The sequence below is a fragment of the Triticum aestivum genome, chromosome 2B, assembly GCF_018294505.1.
Source record: "Triticum aestivum cultivar Chinese Spring chromosome 2B, IWGSC CS RefSeq v2.1, whole genome shotgun sequence".
Classification (NCBI taxonomy): domain Eukaryota; kingdom Viridiplantae; phylum Streptophyta; class Magnoliopsida; order Poales; family Poaceae; genus Triticum; species Triticum aestivum.
In genome coordinates, this window is record NC_057798.1 from 212,097,781 (window position 1) to 212,114,380 (window position 16,600).

General features: G+C 49.1%; 1 long non-coding RNA gene across 1 annotated transcript; it reads left to right on the forward strand.

Annotated features, from left to right (window-relative positions):
- The first annotated feature begins 15,354 nt into the window (after positions 1 to 15,354).
- LOC123041081 (uncharacterized) lies at positions 15,355 to 16,332 on the forward strand. The gene is made up of 3 exons (XR_006418363.1): positions 15,355 to 16,005; positions 16,094 to 16,143; positions 16,252 to 16,332. It is a non-coding gene; the product is annotated as an uncharacterized lncRNA (long non-coding RNA).
- The last annotated feature ends 268 nt before the right edge of the window (positions 16,333 to 16,600 follow it).

The following is a 16,600-nucleotide window of genomic DNA, read 5'->3' on the forward strand; positions in this document are numbered from 1 at the left end:
TGTATCACTACGATCGAGATTCAATAAACCATTCATTTTAGGTGCAAGACCATTGAAGGTATTATTCAAATAAATAGAGTAACCATTATTCTCTTTAAATGAATAACCGTATTGTGATAGACATAATCCAATCATGTCTATGCTCAACGCAAACACCAAATCTCGATGGTAGAGGGAGCGTGCGATGCTTGATCATATCAACATTGGAAACACTTCCAACACATATCGTCAGCTCACCTTTAGCTAGTCTCCGTTTATGCCGTAGCTTTTATTTCGAGTTACTAACACTTAGCAACCGAACCGGTATCTTATACCCTGGTGCTACCTAGAGTACTAGTAAAGTACACATTAACATAATGTATATCCAATATACTTCTATCGACCTTTCCAGCCTTCTCATCTACCAAGTATCTAGGGTAATTCTGCTCTAGTGACTGTTCCCCTTATTACAGAAGCACTTAGTCTCGGGTTTGGGTTCAACATTGGGTTTGTTCACTGGAGCAGCAGCTGATTTGCCGTTTCATGAAGTATCCCTTCTTGCCCTTGCCCTTCTTGAAACTAGTGGTTTCACCAACCATCAACAATTGATGCTCCTTCTTGATTTCTACTTTCGCGGTGTCAAACATCGTGAATACCTCAAGGATCATCTTATTTATCCCTGATATGTTATAGTTCATCACGAAGCTCTAGTAGCTCGGTGGCAATGACTTTGGAGAAACATCACTATCTCATTTGGAAGATCAACTCCCACTCAATTTAAGTGATTGTTGCACTCAGACAATCTGAGCACAAGCTCAACGATTGAGATTTTCTCCCTTAGTTTGCAGGCTAAGAGAATCGTCGGAGGTCTTATACCTCTTGACGTGAGCACGAGCCTGAAATCCCAATTTCAGCCCTCGAAACATCTCATATGTTCCGCGATGTTTCGAAAACGTCTTTGGTGCCTCTACTTAAACCATTTAACTGAACTATCACGTAGTTATCCAAACGTGTATGTTCGATGTTCGAAACATCCACAAACGACGTTTGGGGTTCAGCACACTGAGCAGTGCATTAAGGACATAAGCTTTCTACTGTTCGCATAATCGCTACTATCAACTTTCAACTATATTTTCTCTAGGAACATATCTAAAACAGTAGAACTAAAGCGCGAGCTACGACATAATTTGCAAAAGGTCTTTTGACTATGTTCAGCATAATTAAGTTCATCTTATGAACTCCCACTCAGATAGACATCCCTCTGGTCATCTAAGTGATTACATGATCCGAGTCAACTAGGCCGTGTCCGATCATCACGTGAGACGGACTAGTCATCATCGGTGAACATCTTCATGTTGATCGTATCTACTATACGACTCATGCTCGACCTTTCGGTCTCTGTGTTCCGAGGCCATGTCTATACATGCTAGGCTCGTCAAGTTAACCCTAAGTGTTTTCGCTGTGTAAAACTGTCTTACACCCGTTGTATGTGAACGTAAGAATCCATCACACCCGATCATCACGTGGTGCTTAGAAGCGACAAACTGTAGCAACGGTGCACAGTTAGGGGAGAACACTTCTTGAAATTGTTGTAAGGGATCATCTTATTTACTACCGTCGTTCTAAGCAAACAAGATGCATAAACATGATAAACATCACATGCAATCAAATAGAGTAGTGACATGATATTGCCAATATCATATAGCTCCTTTGATCTTCATCTTCGGGGCTCCATGATCATCTTGTCACCGGCATGACACCATGATCTCCATCATCATGATCTCCATCATCGTGTCTTCATGAAGTTGTCACGCCAACGACTACTTCTACTTCTATGGCTAACACGTTTAGCAATAAAGTAAAGTAATTTACATGGCGTTCTTCAATGACACGCAGGTCATACAATAAATAAAGACAACTCCTATGGCTCCTGCTGGTTGTCATACTCATCGACATGCAAGTCGTGAATCCTATTACAAGAACATGATCAATCTCATACATCACATATATCATTCATCACATCCTTTTGGCCATATCACATCACATAGCATACCCTGCAAAAACAAGTTAGACGTCCTCTAATTGTTGTTGCATGTTTTACGTGGCTGCTATGGGTTTCTAGCAAGAACGTTTCTTACCTACACAAGACCACAATGTGATATGCCAATTGCTATTTACCCTTCATAAGGACCCTTTTCATCGAATCCGTTCCGACTAAAGTGGGAGAGACTGGCACCCGCTAGCCACCTTATGCACCAAGTGCATGTCAATCGGTGGAACCTGTCTCACGTAAGCGTACGTGTAAGGTCGGTCCGGGCCGCTTCATCCCACAATACCGTCGAAACAAGATTGGACTAGTAACGGTAAGCATATTGAACAACATCAACGCCCACAACTACTTTGTGTTCTACTCGTGCAAAGAATCTACGCAATAGACCTAGCTCTGATACCACTGTTGGGGAACGTAGCAGAAATTCAAAATTTTCCTACGTGTCACCAAGATCTATCTATGGAGAAACCAGCTACGAGTAGAAGGAGAGTGCATCTACATACCCTTGTAGATCGCTAAGCGGAAGCGTTCAAGTGAACGGGGTTGATGGAGTCGTACTCGTCGTGATTCAAATCACCGATGATCCTAGTGCCGAACGGACGGCACCTCCGCGTTCAACACACGTACAGCCCGGTGACGTCTCCCACGCCTTGATCCAGCAAGGAGAGAGGGTGAGGTTGAGGAAGACTCCATCCAACAGCAGCACAACGGCGTGGTGGTGGTGGAGGAGCGTGGCAATCTAGCAGGGCTTCGCCAAGCACTACGGGAGAGGAGGACGACTTGGGAGAGGGGGAGGGCTGCGCCAGAACTTCGTGTATAGCTCCCATGCGCCTCCCCACTATATATAGGGGTGGAGGGGCTGGTTTCTTGCCCTCCAAGTCCATTGGGGCGTTGGCCAAGGTGGGAGGAAAGAAATCTCATTATTTCCTTCCCCACCGATTGCTATCCCCCCTTTTTAGGGATCTTGATCTTATCCCTTCGGGATATGATCTTATTCCTTCTAAGGGGGGATCTTGGTGCGCCTTGACCAGGGGTCTGGGGCCTTGCCCCCACTACCCACGTCCATGTGGGTCCCCCCATGCAGGTGGGCCCCACTCCGGAACCTTCTAGAACCTTCCCGGTACAATACTGAAAAATCCCGAACATTTTCCGGTGGCCAAAATAGGACTTCCCATATATAAATCTTTACCTCCGGACCATTCCGGAACTCCTCGTGACGTCCGGGATCTCATCCGGGACTCCGAACAACATTCGGTAACCACATACAAACTTCCTTTATAACCCTAGCGTCATCGAACCTTAAGTGTGTAGACCCTACGGGTTCGGGAGACATGCAGACATGACCGAGACGTTCTTCGGTCAATAACCAACAGCGGGATCTGGATACCCATGATGGCTCCCACATGTTCCACGATGATCTCATCGGATGAACCACGATGTCAAGGACTTAATCAATCCCGTATTCAATTCCCTTTGTCTATCGGTATGTTACTTGCCCGAGATTCGATCGTCGGTATCCAATACCTTGTTCAATCTCGTTACCGGCAAGTCACTTTACTCGTTCCGTAACACATCATCCCGTGATCAACTCCTTGGTCACATTGCGCATATGATGATGTCCTACCGAGTGGGCCCAGAGATACCTCTCCGTTTACACGGAGTGACAAATCCCAGTCTCGATCCGCATAAAACAATAGATACTTTCGGAGATACCTGTAGTGCAACTTTATAGTCACCCAGTTACGTTGTGACGTTTGATACACCCAAAGCACTCCTACGGTATCCAGGAGTTACACGCTCTCATGGTCGAAGGAAGAGATACTTGACATTGGCAAAGCTCTAGCAAATGAACTACACGATCTTTTGTGCTAGTCTTAGGATTGGGTCTTGTCCATCACATCATTCTCCTAATGATGTGATCCCGTTATCAACGACATCCAATGTCCATAGCCAGGAAACCATGACTATCTGTTGATCACAACGAGCTAGTCAACTAGAGGCTCACTAGGGACATATTGTGGTCTATGTATTCACACGTGTATTACGATTTCCGGATAATACAGTTATAGCATGAATAAAAGACAATTATCATGAACAAGGAAATATAATAATAATACTTTTATTATTGCCTCTAGGGCATATTTCCAACATAAAGGGGGGGGGCACCTGAGCATCGCGACCCACGGGCTCTTACTGGCCCTCCAGCCCTCACCTCCTGGCCTTGTCCACGGCATCGCGACCTGGCATACCAGCGACAGATGAGCTCGCTCGAGGGACGGGACCCGAGGACGAAGAGCGCGAAGGGGAGTGTGGGGGGAGAAGGAGGAGGCTCGCGAAGACCTCGCCAGGCAATCTCCCAGCTGCTGATACACGGGCCAGGTGCAACGCCGAGAAATGGCTTCAAGCTCCTAAGGGAACAAAAGACGCAAATCCTAAGAAGCCCTAACTATAGGAACCACAGCGGCAGACGCCATCATCAACAGTGGGCCACGAGGGGCCGGTGCCAACCTCATCCAGGTCGGCCGTGCCGACCGCCAGGCGCACCAGCATTGCCTCGGGCGCGGCGCGAGCTCGGCGGCTCGTAGCTGTCGTCGCTCGTCTCCGGAGTCAGGAGAAGTTCGGGGGAGTCGCTGGACCCTCCAGCCCGGCCGCTGCTGCCTGAGGAGCTGTAGGGAAGGCGGGCGGCAGGCCTGGCCCTTGCCTCTCCGTAGCTCCGGCCGCTGCCTTCGGGACAGCACTCCAGCCGACGTCCATCCTCGTCGAAGACCTTGAAGAGCATCAGGGAGGCACCATCGTACTCCAGGTGGATCACGAAGGTGCCCTCCATTCGGCAGGCCTTGGCGATCTCGCCCCAGCCTCGGGTGATGAAGACCTTGCCGGGCGAGACAACTTCGAACTCCGCTTTGATCGCAGGGGTACTGCAGTCAGCGTGCTGCAGCCAGGGCTCAAGAGGCCCCCTCGGCGAGATCTCGAAGGCGAAGGAGGGAGGAAGGCGAATCCAAGATCGAGAAGGCATGGCGGTGTGAAGCACAAACTCGCGGGAGGAGTTCGTGGCATGGACTCCAGGAGGGACAACACGCACCGCCGTGATCTGTCGGTGACGCTGGCGATGCGGGCGGCACCGCTCAGCGCCCTCTTCTCAAGGGCCCTCAATTCGGGCATACAAGGGCAGCGGAAACCCCGATGGTGGACACTCATACCAAGGCCTCGACGCCCCCTGCCGAGCACCCTCATCTCGGCGGCAGGGAGTTGGCCATTTCTTCGGCGGAAGTGGGTAGGGACCCTCTCGGGGGGCCTTCCCCTTCTCTTCTATAGAAAACCGGCGGATCGGCGCCATTGTCATCAAAACGGAGGAGGAGTGAGGAAGAACAGGCAAACCAAGGAGAGATGGACAACGGGGCTCTCGCTCGCCCGTACTTATAGTCCGGAGGAGGCCAACCGTCGGCCTCCACGAGCTCAGGTAATCATGACCCGCTTTTGCATGCAGGGACTTGTCAAGTCGTGCAGTTGTCGAGGCGTCGTGCGGAAGTAGAGACGCCCACGTCCAATTAACCGCCACGCAGTGCCCAAGGCCGCAGGCTGTTGGGGCCCGCGGCGCTTCGCACTTGCCCCTTCGCTTCTCTGCTAAGCCAAGTCCGGGCGCGCCTTGGGCCCGGGGGCTACTGTCGGCGTTCTGGGAACGGGGGTACCCAGATTTGCCTGCCTGCGGCTTGCAGCGTGGCTCAAGCAGTGGCCCAGTATGGCCCATCTTCATCAACTCAAGCTCAAGACCCTCGCAAGGGACCGAGCCTCGCGGGGCGGACGACAGGAAAGCTTCCTCAGGGGTAGCCTCGTCAGGCTGGCTCGCGAGAAGGCGGTGAGATCAAGGCGGGGTACCTCGTGAGGTGCCCGTGACGCAAGCCATGACGATCGAAGCCAGGCGGGCGCCGGCCTACGCAGTGTCCTTGTTTCCCCTTTGGTGCAAAGGGAGCAATCACATGCCAAGGCATCAGGCAAAGGCTACCATTTCGGTGCAACAAGACCAAGACCAGCGGAACGGCAGGAAGGAGGTCACCGTGGAGCCCAGGACGGCGTCATCGTCAGAGCCTTTGACAGGCGAGGACCAACTTTAGTCAGGATAAGTGTACTAGATGTTCCCCTTCAAAATGGCCAATTGTTGGCGCCCTTCCCACTCAATATTTGGGAAGAGGGCCGGGGCCTCGCTCTATAAATAGGACTAGCCACCAAAGCATAGAGGCAATCTGGAATCGACCCCTCCAAAGGGACACCACCACCACAAGAACAACCCTCGCAAGGCTGTTCTTCCCTTGTACTATTCATCATCAGCCCCAGAGGCAATCCACCACACCACACACTGGAGTAGGGTACTACATCACAATGGTGGCCTGAACCAGTATAAACCTTGCGTCCCTTGTGTTGTTCATTGTGTAGCCTAGATTCTTTGCGAGGCGACGAGACGTGAGTTGGTAGAGGAGAGATCTTCACGCGCACCCCAGTGTTCAAACCTCAAGGGTCTGCCAGAACCCACAATCCGACAGCAGTTGAGCAAACCAACTATCAGCAAACCCCCACCCCGCCCACCGCGTGATGGCTGAGAAAGCAGGAGGGAGAAGAGATGGCTGTAGCATGGACTCCAAGAAAATTGATGTCGGATGGGACTCGTGTGGGTGGCATGTGCCGTATTGCTAGACGTGAATGCTAGTTATGGCCCATGCCACCCCACTATATCGAGCCTATATCGAGGTGCTTGTTACGTAGAACAAATTTCCTAGAGTCCATGCTCAACCCTCCTATATCTTTCTTCTTAGCCAGCCAGCAGACGTGCGGAGCCCATCGTGTGTTTGCTCATATGCAGTCCCACATGCCAGTGAAAACGCAAGAGGACCCACTGAACCTGCACATCTTTCACCTCGATGTGCTAGTGATGAAAAACAAATCCAATAAAGATCTTCGGTGGCCGCTTTTGGAGTTACTCAAGAGTAGTAAGATTCTATTTATAGTTTAACCCAAGATGCACACCACGTGGCTTCAACGACCACTCCATTTTCTTGCGTGACACGACCTGGATGCTGGATGTCCCACGTGTCGGCAAAAGGAGGAAGAACTTGACCAAATCTTCGGTCGTGCTCTCGGATTAGACTAGTTGTGCTAACTTAAAATTTTATTGTGTAGAATGGATGCAAGTTTTGGTATTGGGAAGAAGAGTACATCGATATATTGATAGAGCGCAATTTAGTAGATGTTCTAGCACTTTTAGCTAGCATAGAGGCTAGATATGAGACTAGTGCACTTGTTGATAGAATAGAGGCTAGACATGAGACTAGATGCGAGGAAGCAACATCTACTTCTTTACACTTAAAGAAGAAAGAAGCACGCAAGATCGAGCCTCCGTAGATCAACAATGAATGCATCAAGAAGGCACTAATCCAACTTACAAGAGTAGTTATGGAAGTTGGATATCTTCTAAAATGTATTCTTGTGGTTCTTGTTTTCTTTAGTCTTGCTTTTCTAGTCAAATTTTGGTGATGTATTTCCATATACCAAAAATCAATGATGAAAAAAAGATATGTGTTTGCACAGAAAAATGTACGCGGCCGGGATGCGTCCGCGCATTGGGCGCACGGCCACTGCATCCGAGAAATGGCCCGGACACGACCCCTTGCCCTACCCAAACGGATAGAATCCGGGCAAAATGAAGGTCCATTTGGGGTCATGCGCTGGAGTTGGCCTTACAAGTGGGACCGCAGTTGAGGAAACCGACTATCGTCAAACCCCCACCTTGCCTGCCGCGTGATGGCTGAGTTAGAGAAACGACAAGGTTGAAGAGATAGCTATAGCACGAACTCCGAGAAATATGGTGTCAAATGGAAGTCATGGTGGTGGCATGTGCCGTACTCCTGGACGTGAATGCTTGTTCTGGCCCATGCCACCCTACTACTATATAGTAGTAGTATCAAGGATTCGAGGTGCTGGTTATGTACATCGAACACATTAAAATATTGCCCACCTCACACAGTGGCCAAATTTCCTGGAGTCTGTGCTAGGTTAAAAGTGTTCTTTGTGAGGGTAGGTGGTTGGTCTCAAGTTTAAAAATTGTTGTATTACGTATACGTAGACGTAGAGATAGTGCAGCCATTCTGAAAGTTTGAACCCAAACATCAAAATGCAATTTCTACAGGACTCATCCGAGGACCCAGGATGATGGGATTCACAGCTACAGTAAAAACACCCGCCCGACGCGCGAAGCATGTGAAGCTAGTAAAAATAGTGTACTATTGTTGATTGGCCTCATACGATAACCTGTTGCAATGCACGTACAATTATGTATTCGGAAAATATTTTTTTGCCTCGTCGCAGCACCCACTCAGAGAAGCGACTCGAAAGCCATTCATAAATTTAGTAAGTTTATCACAGGCATATCATTTTATTACATACAACAGGTCATCAACCCACATTGACAACGAGGATACATTATAAATACTAAAGTTTTCATCACACAACAAATAACAAACAATGAAATGAACTTCAACTCAACCAATCCTCGGCGTTGGAAATGCTTGCTTTGAACCAGAAGTGATTCTCTGGGAAGGGCCATCTACTGTCAATCTCGAGACCAACGTAGGACTGATCATCCAGGCTGAAGCGGCCTACTATATCACAACCAGGGTAGGGAACCACCGAAATGTCCGAGGTATAGATACAATTGCTTCTCATAAATGGTAGTAACATTGTGTCAACAGCAGTTGGACCGCCTTTCACCATCATTGGATAGTTTTGTCCAAGGAAGAGCGAGTTTTCTCCAAGACTATCAATACTGTACCATGGAGAAGGTGTTGGCGCTAGCACACTAGTATCCATCCCAAATACCATGCAACGGGTGTTGGAATAGGTCCGGAGAGTGCGACCATGGGAGACAACACCTGCTTCCTTAGTAGTAACATTAGCAGTGGGCTGTATACAGACAAGAAGGGGTGATCCATCGGAATAAGTTGCCAGGCGCCACTGAGTATATGGGCCCTGCTCGTCCTCATGCTCGTGATCATCACCATCGTCATCTCCCCCTTGGTTATAAAATTTTTCAAGGACAGGTGGTGGAATGTTCGCAGGACCTTGGAAACACAAGAAGAAGGTTAATTAGTAAAGGGAAACTTGCTACCCCGCATGCATGTGGATGAAACAATTATAATTACGATGGAAGACAAATGTACCAAAACTACGAGGATCTCATGCAAAAACAGTGCCACGAGTGGTGGAAGCAAACACAAGACCCTCGTATTGAATTGCATCATAGTACACATCCGTGTATAGAAACTGATTTTTGAGCAATATCCATCCAGTCAAACCACGAAGGACGGCAACAAGCTTGTCGAAGGATAGCAACAACTACATAGTTCCTATAATGCCAAGAGCGGTTGGGAACTCGACAAATTGCTATCTTCCGTAGAAGACAGTCACCATGATCGTATTTGAATATGCGTAGAATACCGGTGTCCTCAACCTCTAGGCAGTCTGAGATTTTTGGAAGTGGAACCCGTGTGGGGACCCCGAATCATAAGTCGAGATCACCGAATGCACATGTACAGTGATCCCAGAGATCAATGCTTACTGAACACATATAAGCTGAATAACAAGAGTCTTACATCCATACATACCGTCTTACACAAATTGTGACCATTATGGTCAAGTCTTACATAGATAAGCCTTAAGGGCTGAACATCAAATGAAACATAAGCAACGGAAAACTTCGTCGATAAGTAGAACCCATGCCATCTACCTTAACCCTACATGCATTCTGACTGGGAAGCGTCCTAGTTCGCGTCCTCGAACTCCTGCTCTTCTATGCCTGGTCAATTAAATAACCAGTGGCAAGCCAATGAGTACTTTGAATGTACTCACAAGCAAACCATGATTTGGTTCAAAGTAATAATGCAATTGTACAACAAGTAAGCAACCTAGCTTCACGCTAGTTGAGATGTCCTATCAACTTGTGAGATATGCATCAATGGACTTGGGTAACCTTGAGAACAGGTTACAAATATCAACATAAATAGAGTTTGGATCAATGCCATTTCATTCAACATGTCGATTCACCACCTTGACACAAATACTTCTCTTCCACACACACATGCACCAAGATTGTAAAATTTCTGGACATAGTTTAAGTAGCACCTCCCAACTGTCCATGACCGTGGGCATGGCTATTCGAATAGTTTGACACTCTGCAGAGGTTGCACACTTTACCCACAAAATCTGGGAAGCTTTCATGTCATCCACGATCCCGCAGTACCTCAAGTACTCGGGGGAAGCACCCGGTCATTACCTTTCCCTAGACGACACTAACATAGGGTCCACTAGTTGATACACGACCCTCGTGTATAAGCAAAAGATCGTGGGACTCTGCCCTTTTTACATTATCCCGCATACACGAAGGGACCAACGATGTGTCCGGTGCCCTGTGAAAACAGTCATGGCCGCCTATCCAAGCATGACCCAGTCCCGAGAGTGACCTCAAGTCACCCCCGTCACTAGTAATGTGGGAACCATGCTAGTATCAGCCTAAGTAATCAATAATGCCCCGTTCCATAAAGGGGTAGAGTGGTTGCACATGTTTGGTTGGGACGGTAATCACACATAAATCTAATCCATCATTTTACACACACACCAAAAGCTCTCTTCGGTACATCACTTCTTCCTCAAGTGGTGATCTTTGTTCAACATCTCCCAAGGGCATTAGGGGCACCCGATGGGGTTTTCGAAAGAATGTAACCACGAAGAGTTCATGGTACACATGCATCATTATGCATCAACTAGTCTCTTTACATTGCAATCATGAACAAGGTAAAGTCATGACTAGGGGTATGCATCATGTGGTGGTTCACAACAAGTTTACCACCGTCATATTTCATTATCATGCAATCGAAAAAGGGTACCGATGAACAAGAGGGGTGTCATGGTCAAAGGGCTGCTTGCCTTGATTGGCTTGGTCTTCAAGGTCTTAAAATCCTTCTCTTTCTTCTTCTTTAGCAACGTCGTCAAATACGGGATCTAATCGCGGCAAGAAAATAACAGAAAAATAAGACAATGATAAAAACAGAAAAGTTAAAGTGCTCAGAAAAATGTCAACTTATTTTTGTAAAATACTAGGAGGAAAACTAAGAAGGGGAAAATTCTTAGTTTCGGATTTGGAGTTAGGGGGACAGAGTAGTGTATTTTCCAACAGAGATTTTATTGTTCGAATTTGAACAGTACAGAAAAGTGTAATGGATGTGTATGAAATTACATCAATAAATAGGTGGGATTATTCTAAGATTTTAGGAGTTGGAATTATTCCATTTGGATAAATATTTTATCCTATGGAATTTTTGGAAAAGTGACAAAAAAAGGAAAAAGGCCACTGTGCAACTGGGCCAGAACAGCCGCAGTGCACAGGCCCAGAGGCGATTCAGCCCAGGCGAGCCGAGCGGCACGCGCGCGCCAGGTTTGAACCTGATAGGCGGGGCCCAAGCATTAGCAAGAGAGAGAGGGGCGATGGAGAGGAGAGGCTGACAGGCAGGGCCTGCCTGTCATCCCTAACCCCGAGTCCAGACGGCCGGCGAGCTCACCAGCGATGATGTAGGGCACGGAGAGGTCAGTCGAGGGCACAGCTGGACTCAGCATCGCGTCACCATTCGGGTGATGGTGGTTGCGGTCGCCGGGGTGGTCTGGTTCGCCGGCGATGAAGAGGCACGACGGAGGAGCTTCGGGTGGCAGCGGTTCCATCCGTTTCCGATAGCTACAGAGAGGGGAAACAAGGGGAAAGTATCAGTGTGTTGTGTAGGTTTCAGATCGAGAGGAAGGAGAGGCGGGGATGGCCTGTACCTCGCAAACTCTGGCGAGCCGAAGCGGCGGAGGTCGAGCTCGATCTCGAGCTCGGGCGCCTCTGGAGAGAAACTGGAGGTGCAGGGGGATGATTTGGTGGTGAAGAGGGCGAGTGGTGAGGAGACGAGAGCTCAGGGGGCCTTATATAGGCTGGCCGAGGCTCACCATGGACTCGTGCGCCGGCGAGCTCGTTGCCGTCGCTGCAGGCTATGGTGGCTCGTGTGGGCGTGTCTGTGGAGTTCCTGGGGTTGGTCCAGAGCGAGCAGAGTGAAGAGAGAGAGCAGGGGAGGGCCAGAGGCACCGCGCGTGTGAGCCTGCTCACTGGTGCGCTCGGGCGGCCAGCGCGTGTGCGAGCTGGGGCAAGATGTGGCGCCCTGAGACTGACGCTCCAGATGCCTTCCATGGATTCTGAGTTTCGTCGTGGGTTTTATTTTGTTTGTTGCATTTCATCATTGCATCATTTGCATTGCATCATGTCATCATGCAACCCCTTTTTAAAACTCACCTAAATAAATTGCATAGATCGTTGATCTATTTAAATCGAGGGAATTCAAATGGTGATTTCTCTTTATAACATATCCTCCCAATATTTAGGGTGCTACTATAAAATATTCCATTACCTTGGAATTAACCATAACACACTTGCAAAATTCCCATGCCCGTTCTACTTCAAGTTTGGTCCCCAAATTTTGCCATCAATTCTTATCTCTTTTATTGAGGCTCCTCCTAAAGTCTCAACACTTTTTGACCTCCCTAGCACCTACTTCCTATGCAAGACCATTTGAATTAAATTCAAATGAGTTCGAATTTTAACCTCTCACACATGCACACTTCTATTTTTCTTGGATCAAGCTCATTTTTATGAGTCTGGGAAAAATACCCTCCTGCTCAAGCTCCACCCCTAACCTCTGTTTCTTTTATTTCCTAATCTTTGTTTTCTTTTTTTTCTTTTGAGAGAGAGAGGGGAGAGCCCAGCAGCCGGCCGGCATGCTTCCTCGCAGTCCATTTGGCCCAAGGCCCAGCCGAACCTATAACCCTAGCCTCCCCTACTCAAACCCCTCTTCTCTTCCTCGTTCCCTCTGCCCGCCGCCACCACATACAGCCAACGCCAGGAGGACACGCTAGATCCCATCGCCCCTCTCCCTCGCTCGTCCCGATCCCCATCTCCCTCTCTCCCTCTCGATCCCGCAGTGCCGCTACCTCGCGCCCAACCCCCTCTCAGCCTCCTCACACCACTAGTTCCCTCTGTAGGAGCTCCCGTTGGACCCGGTCATCTTCGACCGCAGCTCACCGGAGCTCCTCTGCTCGGCCCATTCTCTGCCCCGCCTCCATTGCCGGACCACCCTGACCCCGTCGTCATCCATGCGACCAAGCCCAGGCCACGCCCCGCCTTCCTCCGCCTTGCCTTGCCGTCGTCCGTGCCAAGTCCCTCCAGCTTCGGCCGCGCTCTCAAGTCCCCACGCCGCTGACCATGGCTAGCGCCTCCATGTGCAGTGGGCGTTCTCGTCTCTGTCGAGCGGGACGCACCCGCGTTGACCTCCAGGGGCGCCTGTGTGGGCCCCATATCCAACAACCGTCCTCCTTGCTCAATCGCTCGTGCGGGTCGCACCATAGCCTCTCCGGCTTGACTCCCGTGACTCCTGCCTCCGCGCCCGAGCTGCTCAGCCCTGCTTCGCCTTAGCTCCGCAAGCACCAAATGCTCTGGTGAGCCCGCGCTAGCCAGCAACCTCTTGCTTCCCTTGCCCCATGCATCTAACACTCCTGCGAGCTCCCCATCTGTGAAACCTGCCGCCGTCGAAGGTGACCAGTTCATCGTGTCCTTTTGAACGCTTTCAATCGAGGCCCGTTTGTGACAGCCTGATTTTTGGCTCATTCTTTTTCTTTCGTTTTTCCGAGGTTTTTGCGTGAGTTTTCTTTTTCCGTGGCTTTGTGGTCTGCAAACTGAAGAAGATGCCCTCTTCTTTGCTTCCAGAGTGGCTTTTCATTCCCAAATCCTTTCCTAGACCCTGTCATTTTCATCCTAGCCCAAATCCCAATATTCTTTTATTCAGAATATTCCTTTTTCATTAAAGGAATAACTCAAATTGCCCTAGGTTGTGAAGCAACCTATATTTCCATCACTCCAAAAATTCCCAAATAATTCTCATAAATTTTTTAGGTCATATCTTGATCAAATATGGCAAAACTTTTCATTGCCATGTACAAAAATAATTCCCCAATATTCCTTTTTCTATTCTGCCCTGTATGGCACTTTGTGAAGAAAGTGTCATTTATATTTTTCCTAGTGGATCCCAACCTTTTTGGGCATGTTTATATGTCCAAATAATTGCCTCATGAACAAGTTCAACTTTATTGGCCTAGCCAATCTTCCTCAGTGATTTTTCAAAGTTTCTGTCAAACAGAAATCTTTGTGAAGGAAGTACTAGCTAGGAGTACACATATGAGTTGAAACTTTGCACACTCCTTAATGTGCTCATAGTAACCCATTCCACACATTTTCATCCCCATCCAGTCATATATGTGAGCACAGGAGCAAATCTTTGATTCTGGCAATATTTTCAGGTTGTGAAGAAAGTGTATTTTATATTGCTTAAAAAATCCTGATAAATTACCAGATCATTCTTATACCCATAAAACATCTCTTCACCAAATTTGGAATCATTTTATTTATCCAATTGACCACCATAATCATTCCAAGTTTCTGGACAGAAATGATGTTTGTGAAGCAAGTGCCATTTTGGCTTGCCCATTTGGCATGAGCTTTTTACAGAATCTTTATATGTCCATGTCATGAGGATTTGCCAAGTTGAATCCCATTCCACCACTCCATGTGAGTGCACCATCATGATCTAGTTTCTAGACCATTTTGGTCAGTTGTGAAGCAACTGCAGTAAATCTTGATCCATTTACCCTCAAAACCTCCAGGATGATATTCCTTCGACAGATAAACCTCCTAGACAAGCTATTTACTGAGTTATCTAGCTGGTGTCCCCACTGCACAGCGCAAACACTTGGTTGCTGATTTGCTTTGGAGCTAAGTGCAAATCTCTTCTTTGGCCCTAGACTGATTTATTTCTCATTTATACTTAGATCACTAGGGTCATTCCACGGGACATGGTTGGTCCGGCCAAAACGAGCTATTTGCACCAGTGTGAGTGGTGATCACGCTCGCGTCATGCATATTGCGCGCTCTGGCTTCTTCCCGCCCCTGTGCCCGTCGTCTCCCTTCTTGTCGCGACCTCAAACCTTGTCCATGAGCTCCCCCGTGATTCCCTTCATATCCCTGCATCGATGGATCATCGTCGTTCGCCTTAAATGCGTCGCTAGGTCCATGCCCGTGTCGTGCCCCGCCACTGTCCACCATTAGAGCCATGTCGGAGCTTGCTTGTGATCCTCCAGAGGCTTCCCCTGACCTATATAAGCATGCCCCGACCTCTTCCGCAGCTCCCAAGCCCCTCCTCGTCCCTCCTAGTCCACCGGAGCCCTCGGCCCCCTCCTCATTTTGCCAGAGTTCGCCTCGGCCGCCGTGGTTCCTCCTTGGTTTCGGCGAGCTCGAGCGTCCTCTCCTCCTCTGGTGTTGTCCAAGAGCTCCCCCACCTCCTCACGGTTCGCCCCACCCCCTTTTCCCCTCGCCGGAGTGCCCGCAGTGCCGTCAACCTCCGCCTCCCGAAGCTTCCTGTCCTCCTCATGGCGCCGCCCCTCCCCTCCGTTCCACCCCTTCCCGGTGCCCCATTTGCCTCTGGATGGGTTCTCCCGGCCTCCCCGAATCTTCCGGTGGCCTCTCCTAGGACAATGGTGGCCGGAGCCGGCCGGACCACCACCGCCCCGCCCGCCTCTGTTGCTTCCTGCCGTCGCGCCTCGCCACCCCTACACTCCTCCCCGGCGCTCCCTATGCCCTGGGATGGAGGTGGAGCATTCCCCCGAACCCGCCGGAAGCCTCCGCCAGGCAGGAGCTGGCCGGAGTCAGCCGCCCCGTCGCCGGCTTCGCCCTGCTCCCGCTCCTCTGTTCTGCTGCTGCGTGGGCACGCGAGGAAGAAGACAGGAGCGAGGGAGGAGAGAGATGGATAAGGCGGGCCCCGCTGGTCAGCCTCTCAGGCGTTAACCACGCGTAGGCCCAGGTGCAATAAGTGAAAGCGTATTTCTCAGTTTGCGCCTCCACCTTATCCACTCAGGGGCCTGTTTGCTGAATTTTTTTTTCACATATAGGTCCCTGATCTTCATCACCTTATATCTCCGCAACCGTAACTCCAAATGAGGTGATTCCCAAGCCTACTTCTTTGTTTCGTCGAGCCCGTTCTGTTGGTCATGCTTTCACTATGGTTTGATACTGTGAAAATGACCATTATGCCCTTGCCCTTATTCAGCCCCCTCTGAGAGAGAATGATTTCCGGCGATTCGTTCCACGAGCTTCTCACACTTCTCCCCGGTGATTTCTTCCACCCCAGGCAAGCCACAATACCCACTTGCATGATAGTCGTGCATTAGCTATGGTTTTCAACTTGAATCTTTATCAAATGTTTGCTTGATGAAAAGATGGTTATCATTGCCCCGGTGATGTTTAGATTTGCATGTTCACTTTTGTGCTATGTTGTCTTGTACTCTGTTATCACGTTCTACCTGCTAGTATTTCCTTTCACATGTTTATACTTGCTAGTGGTACATGTTGATGTTGGTGATGTTCATACTAGTCAGTATGCTATGCTCAGTGGATAG